The sequence below is a fragment of the Asparagus officinalis genome, chromosome 10 (genome assembly GCF_001876935.1).
Source record: "Asparagus officinalis chromosome 10, Aspof.V1, whole genome shotgun sequence".
Taxonomy (NCBI): Eukaryota; Viridiplantae; Streptophyta; class Magnoliopsida; order Asparagales; family Asparagaceae; genus Asparagus; species Asparagus officinalis.
In genome coordinates, this window is record NC_033803.1 from 1,528,441 (window position 1) to 1,535,532 (window position 7,092).

The window sequence follows — 7,092 nt, forward strand, 5'->3', positions numbered from 1 at the left end:
ACGAAGTATTAAAAGTAAAAAGTAGGTTATAGAAGTAACTTTCAAAGCTACGAAGTAGGAAGTAGTGGAAATTGTATTTTTTTTTTTTTCATATATTTTTAGAAGTAATGAAAGTCTCTTCATTTACTTTTTTTATTTGTATAACATTTGGAAATATTATTAGGAAGTAATTTTATTAATGAAAAGTTGTTAGAAGTAACTAATAAAGAAAATATTAATAAAAAAAATTTATTTATGTCATAATTAATATGCATTTCAACTACTTCCAACCTACTTCTGAGTATTAAGGGTTGGAAAAATATTTTGAAAGTAAGGATGACACGTAGGCGCCACATAAGTATTTAGGGAAGTATTGGAAGTAAGTTTTTCAGAGAACCAAGTAAGGATGACACGTAGGCGCCACATAAGTATTTAGGGAAGTATTGGAAGTAAGTTTTTCAGAGAACCAAACACACTTTTTTGCTTGGAAGTAGCAGAAGTAGCATCTACTTCTTTTACTTCAACTACTTCACAATTGCTTTCGTGCAAACAAACAGGCCGGTTATAAAAATCTAGAAGTGTGAAAGTCATTTTTTACGAGTGTAAAAATTTACTTGCATTAGTCCACAGGTGAATTATAGTATTTGAATGAAAAGAGTTATTCTTGAAACTACGTATATTAGTAGATTAATAGACCAAGAGTTTTAATTCTAATCTAGTTTAAATAAGCCCCTAAAACTCACATATTTTAAATAACGCCTAAATTATTTGATTGGTATTTTTTTTATACACCCCTCTTATGTTTGGTATTTTTTTTCTAGCTCCTAAAACATTTTGATATATTTTTTATGAGACAAATGTGTAATTACACTCAAAAACTTTGTTGCGTACGGAAAAAAAAGCCGTGAAATTTCACATGTATGTGTTAGTGCTATCTTATTCATGAAGAAAATACTAAGAGATTATTTCGCACCTTGGTATAAAAATAATAACTAATAGATTCGGAAGCAAAACTACAGAGGACTTATTTGAAAGAATTAACACATTTGGTGGACGTAGTAAAAATATGTGAGTGTTAAGGGATTTATTTAAGAGAACTTATTGTTCTATATTTAAAAAATTTAAAATTTACCTAATATGGTCTAGCTAAGTTAATAAACTGCCTATGAGAAGCACTCAAAGGTTTTAAGTTCAACTCTCTTAGGAAGCGTTCACATGAATCTAATTTTCTAGAATATCCAATGTTGCGCATTTAGGAGTGCTCATTAGCCACTCTCGGGAGGTTGATACACGCGGTCTAAGGGATCGTGGAGAAGTCCCCTTGCCAAACCCAAAAAAAAAAAAGGAGATTTACTTTAAAATAGACTTGATTTAGGGACGAATATAAAAAACGCCCCTAAGTTAAAATATTTTAATTAGCACGAATACCTAATATTCTTTCCTCTTTTCAGAAGGACATCGATAAAATTTTAGGAAATGCTAAATGTACACTATATATATAAGATGGACCACTTTAATTTACTCTCATTTACACTTTCAACAAAACACTAAAGTGTTGAAATTGTGCTTCATTTTCACTTTCATCCAGACAAACGTCGCCTACCATGCTATAAGAGCATCTCCAACAGCTTCCCCATCTTCTTGAAATACTCAAATTTGGAGAATATAAAGCTTTTTTTTGGTCCAACAGATTCCCCATCTCATTCCCCAAAATAGGGAAGGAGGAGAAAAAATAGGGAGCCTTCCCCAAATCTGCAGCATTCTCCAAATTTTTGGGGAGAGCTTTATTATTGTAATAAATGCGATTTTTTAAAATGGGGAAGCTGTTGGAGTTGGAGCAAAAATAATTTGGAGAATATGACTTTTGTTTCTCCATTTTGGAGAAAATTTTGGGGAAGCTGTTGGAGATGCTCTAATACTATATAGCTATGATGGATGGTATCCCCAAATGGGTAAATTATTAGATTGTTATTTTTTTATGTATGACTTTTTTCGGTTTGGTATTTTTCTAGCTCCGATGATGCGTTTTTTTTTCCTCCCGAGCAAAATGTGTAATTAGATCCAAAGTTTCATCATTGGCGGAAAAAATTTGTGAAACCTTGCTTGATGTTGTTAGTGCTATCTTATTCACGAGGAAACACTAGAAAATTATTTGGCATATAGGGATAAGGATAATAACTATGTCTAAGATTATGCAAGAATGTTGAGTTCGCTGAAATAAATTTACATATATATATAGTGTACATTTAATATATATAGTGTACATTTAATATGTCAGATCTGCCTTTCGGATTGGAAGATATGATTATTTCTTTGCGGAAGTCAATAATATGTATAAATCTGTATTTAGCTCGTGATAATCGGAATCCTCCATGAAATTGTCCGTTAAGCGTCCTACATCAGTCTCTCCTTGTTGAAAGAAGCTTGATCTCGAGCTTATATTTGTTAGAATAGTAGCTTCATTGATAAATATTTTTTTTACTCTTGCAACGATCAGCATCCGCTTATACTTAACATTGATTTTCTCCATTTGTTTTTTTACCTCCTCGGTTAGGACTTTTTCTAAATCAAATTCGTATATTATTCTTTTTTACATCATGTGCATTTTATTGGCAGCATGTGGATGTGCAGTTGACTTGAAAAACTCCTCAAAATATGCTCTATGTTGCTTCTCATATTCTAGTGCTGGAAGTATTATCAAAATCATCTTGAAATTATTCACAACATTTGCTTCCAGAGAAGAAAATCATGCCTCACTTCATACACAATTCTTTCATCTCCTTTGTCTGTAGCCCTCCACCAAGCAATTCACATATATCATCAATTGCCTCACTCTCCAATTTATCCTTCTCCTCCATCGGGACAACATCAATATGTGCAATATCACTCTCAACCTCTTTGAAAATATCATGCATATCATCCATCTTCACTATTACATCATCATCATAAATCTCATGCATAACAAGTGTATGCGCCTTAGGAGGAATTTTGACATGAGCTTTGCTTTCAATTATAACTAAGTCATAGACCTCTTCAATTTGCTTCATATTTTTTGCTAAAGCCTCGTTGTATGCCACCAAAAGTTTCTTCTTCTTAGTATCCTTTATCTTAGATGGCTCTGTAGGCGTTTAAAATTGTCTACGAGAGCCCGCACGAAACTCGAAGCAATGAATGGGCGAGTCAAAGAGATTCACCAAATCAGCTCGCACACGTCGCTCGGCGCACTCACGCCATTCAGCTAGTGCGCGCCGGTCAACGCGTGCACATCAACCAACTCGTGTGCACCGGTCAACGTGCGCACGTCAATCAACTCGTGCGCGCCGGTCAACGCGTGCACATCAATCAGCCTGCGCGCATCGATCAGCACGCGTATATTAACCAATGCGTGTTCAACGATCGGTCTTGCGGCGAAGCATACAAGTCAACAAATCGGTCAAACACGCGAAAAGAGAAAAATCTCGGAAGAAAGGGAACATAAAAGAATGAGTCGGCAAAACTGCGCGAGCGCAGGACGGAATAAACCGACCCGCGCAAGCGCGGGACGGATCAATCTGACCTGCACAAGTGTAGGTCGGATCAATCCGACCTACACAAGTGCAGGTCGGATCTGATCCGACCCGCACAAGTGCAGGTCGGATCAATCCGACCTGCACAAGTGCAGGTCGGATTTGTTCTGACCTGCACAAGTGCAGGTCGGATCTGATCCGACCCGCGCAAGCGCGGTGCTGCCGGATTGTGGAGTCAAAGGAGCACGAATTTCAGCGAGGGTTGACAGATCTTGGCGAGTTCTTCGGCATAAAGAAGGAGAGTTCGAGAGATCCGACGCCCGTTCCCGTCCGTCCCTTGAGATTAGGCTTGGTCTTAATCTCGAGAAGAGCCCTGATTTCGCTTGGTCGATTTCAGCGCTTCAAATCAAATACTTCCTCGGCGAAGGCGAAGCTCTGCCAAATTTTTCATCAACCGGATCCAGATCTAAGGCGGTCCACGGATAAACCCCGGCACAGGCAAAGATCCCACGCAAGCAGAAGACCGATAAACGATCTCTGCGTTTGTTTTGACGAGAGTTGTAAACTTTTGTTTTCATTGTGTAAAAGTCTTATAAAAAGACAATCTTTTTTTGTTTTCATTGTAACGATTGAAGTTGTAATGAATACCGCAATGAATACATCAATTTTCGACGCAAACAAACTGGCGACCACAGTGGGAGCCAACAGCTTCGCTTCCGGAGCTGTCGTGTCGCAACCTCGGATCTGCATCCCGGTTGAAGAAGTGGTCGAGTACGAGTTCGACCAACTGAAGTTCGAGGACTATCAGTCGTCCTCCTCCTCCAGATCATCCGCCTCTCGCAAGCGAAGGAAGATCAACGCCCCCGTTGTTGCGATAGCTGAACCTTACAACGGCCTTCCGGCCTCCAATGAGTCCGGATCTGCAGATCTGAACTCCTCCTCAATCAAGGAGTTGAGTACAGAAAATCAGCTCGCACACGTCGCTCGGCGCACTCACGCCATTCAGCTAGTGCGCGCCGGTCAACGCGTGCACATCAACCAACTCGTGTGCACCGGTCAACGTGCGCACGTCAATCAACTCGTGCGCGCCGGTCAACGCGTGCACATCAATCAGCCTGCGCGCATCGATCAACACGCGTATATTAACCAATGCGTGTTCAACGATCGGTCTTGCGGCGAAGCATACAAGTCAACAAATCGGTCAAACACGCGAAAAGAGAAAAATCTCGGAAGAAAGGGAACATAAAAGAATGAGTCGGCAAAACTGCGCGAGCGCAGGACGGAATAAACCGACCCGCGCAAGCGCGGGACGGATCAATCTGACCTGCACAAGTGTAGGTCGGATCAATCCGACCTACACAAGTGCAGGTCGGATCTGATCCGACCCGCACAAGTGCAGGTCGGATCAATCCGACCTGCACAAGTGCAGGTCGGATTTGTTCTGACCTGCACAAGTGCAGGTCGGATCTGATCCGACCCGCGCAAGCGCGGGTCGGATCTGATCCGACCCGCGCAAGCGCGGGTCGGATTGGTCCGACCCGCACAAGCGCGGGTCGGATTGGTCCGACCCGCCTAAGCACGGGTCGGATTGGTCCGACCCGCGCAAGCGCAGTACGGATCCCGAAATACGTTTTGACGGTTTTGATGCTGTTTTCGCAGGTTTTATCTGTTCCAGGGGTTTCTAACTAATTTGATATCATCCCCAAACGTGGTTAGGCTGTTGTTAACTGAAGATAGAGCCAAATCACTTGTTCTCATCCAAATAACCACTTCCGAAGCCCTATAAATACAAGCCTAGGGCCTCCTTTCAGCGAGGCGGAGTTATTATCAAGAGGACGAAGTGCTGCCGGATTGAGGAGTCAAAGGAGCACGAATTTCAGCGAGGATTGACAGATCTTGGCGAGTTCTTCGGCATAAAGAAGGAGAGTTCGAGAGATCCGAAGCCCGTTTCCTCCGTTCCTTGAGATCAGGCTTAATCTTGATCTCGAGAAGAGCCCTGATTTCGCTTGGTCGATCTCAGCGCTTAAAATCAAATACTTCCTCGGCGAAGACGAAGCTCTGCCGAATTTTCCATCAACCGGATCCAGATCTAAGGCGGTCCACGGATAAACCCCGGCACAGGCAAAGATCCCACGCAAAGCAGCGGGTGATAAACGTCCTCTGCGTTTGTTTTGACGAGAGTTGTAAACTTTTGTTTTCATTGTGTAAAAGTCTTATAAAAAGACAATCTTTTTGTTTTCATTGTAACGACTAAAGTTGTAATGAATACCGCAATGAATACATCAATTTTCGACGCAAACACCCATCTCTATAGAGGAAGCAACTCAAATCACTATTCGTGATCCAGATAAGCCTGTTGCCATGAAGGGACGACCAGCACATGCTACTAGAATTAAGTCGGGAGTGGAGATAGCACAAGAAAAGAGTATAAAAAAACAAAGATTTTGTGGGTTTTGTAAGGGAAAAGGACATTATATAACGAGTTGTCCTTTAGCTAAGGTATTATACTTAATCTTGATTTAATATTTTTTCAATGTCTTTGCATTTGTCATGATAAAGTTGCAATTTTTTTTGTAGAACAAAAATGTTGCTCGTGGAGGTCGAGAAAGTTAACGGCATCGCCAAAACAAAGTTTACGGAGGGCCAAAACAAAGCATGTGTTTCTGTTGAATGTTCACAATTTGATTTATTCACTTTTCCCTTAAGATTTATGTATGTATGGATGATAATGTGGTTGTATGGATTAATCATGTATGGATGATAATTTGAATTAATTTTTTCCCCCAGAACAATGAGGAACAAAACAGTATTAAGTGGGTACAAAACGAGCAATTAGTGGGTACTAAACTTGAATAAGTGGGTACAAAAATAAAATCATGGCATTATTAGGTACAAAGCTTGATTAAGTTGGTACAAAACTTTCTTAAGTGGGTACAAAGCTTGATTAAGTGGGTACAATATTTGAATCCAGAGCAAAGAGGTACAAAAGGGTGCCTAAGTAGGTACAAAACGTGTATAAAATGGGTACAAAACTTGATAAGTGGGTACAAAATTTGCAGCAGAATAATGAGGTACAAAACATGGTTAAGTGGGTACAAAACTTGAATAAATGGGTACCAAACTTGATTAAGTGGGTACAAAACTTGATTAAGTGTGTACAAAAGTTTTTACAAGTAGGTACAAGGCTTGATTAATTGGGTACAAAACGTGTATAAATGGGTACAAAACGGTGCCTAAATAGGTACAAAACGTGTATAAATGGGTACAAAACTTGAATAAGTGTGTACAAAATTTGATTCCAGTATATTGAGGTACAAAACATGGTTAAGTGGGTACAAAACTTGAATAAATGGGTACCAAACTTGATTAAGTGGGTACAAAACTTGATTAAGTGGGTACAAAAGTTTTTACAAGTAGATACAAGGCTTGATTAATTGGGTACAAAACGTGTATAAATGGGTACAAAACGGTGCCTAAATAGGTACAAAACGTGTATAAATGGGTACAAAACGGTGCCTAAATAGGTACAAAACGTGTATAAATGGGTACAAAACGGTGCCTAAGTAGGTACAAAACGTGTATAAATGGGTACAAAACTTGAATAAGT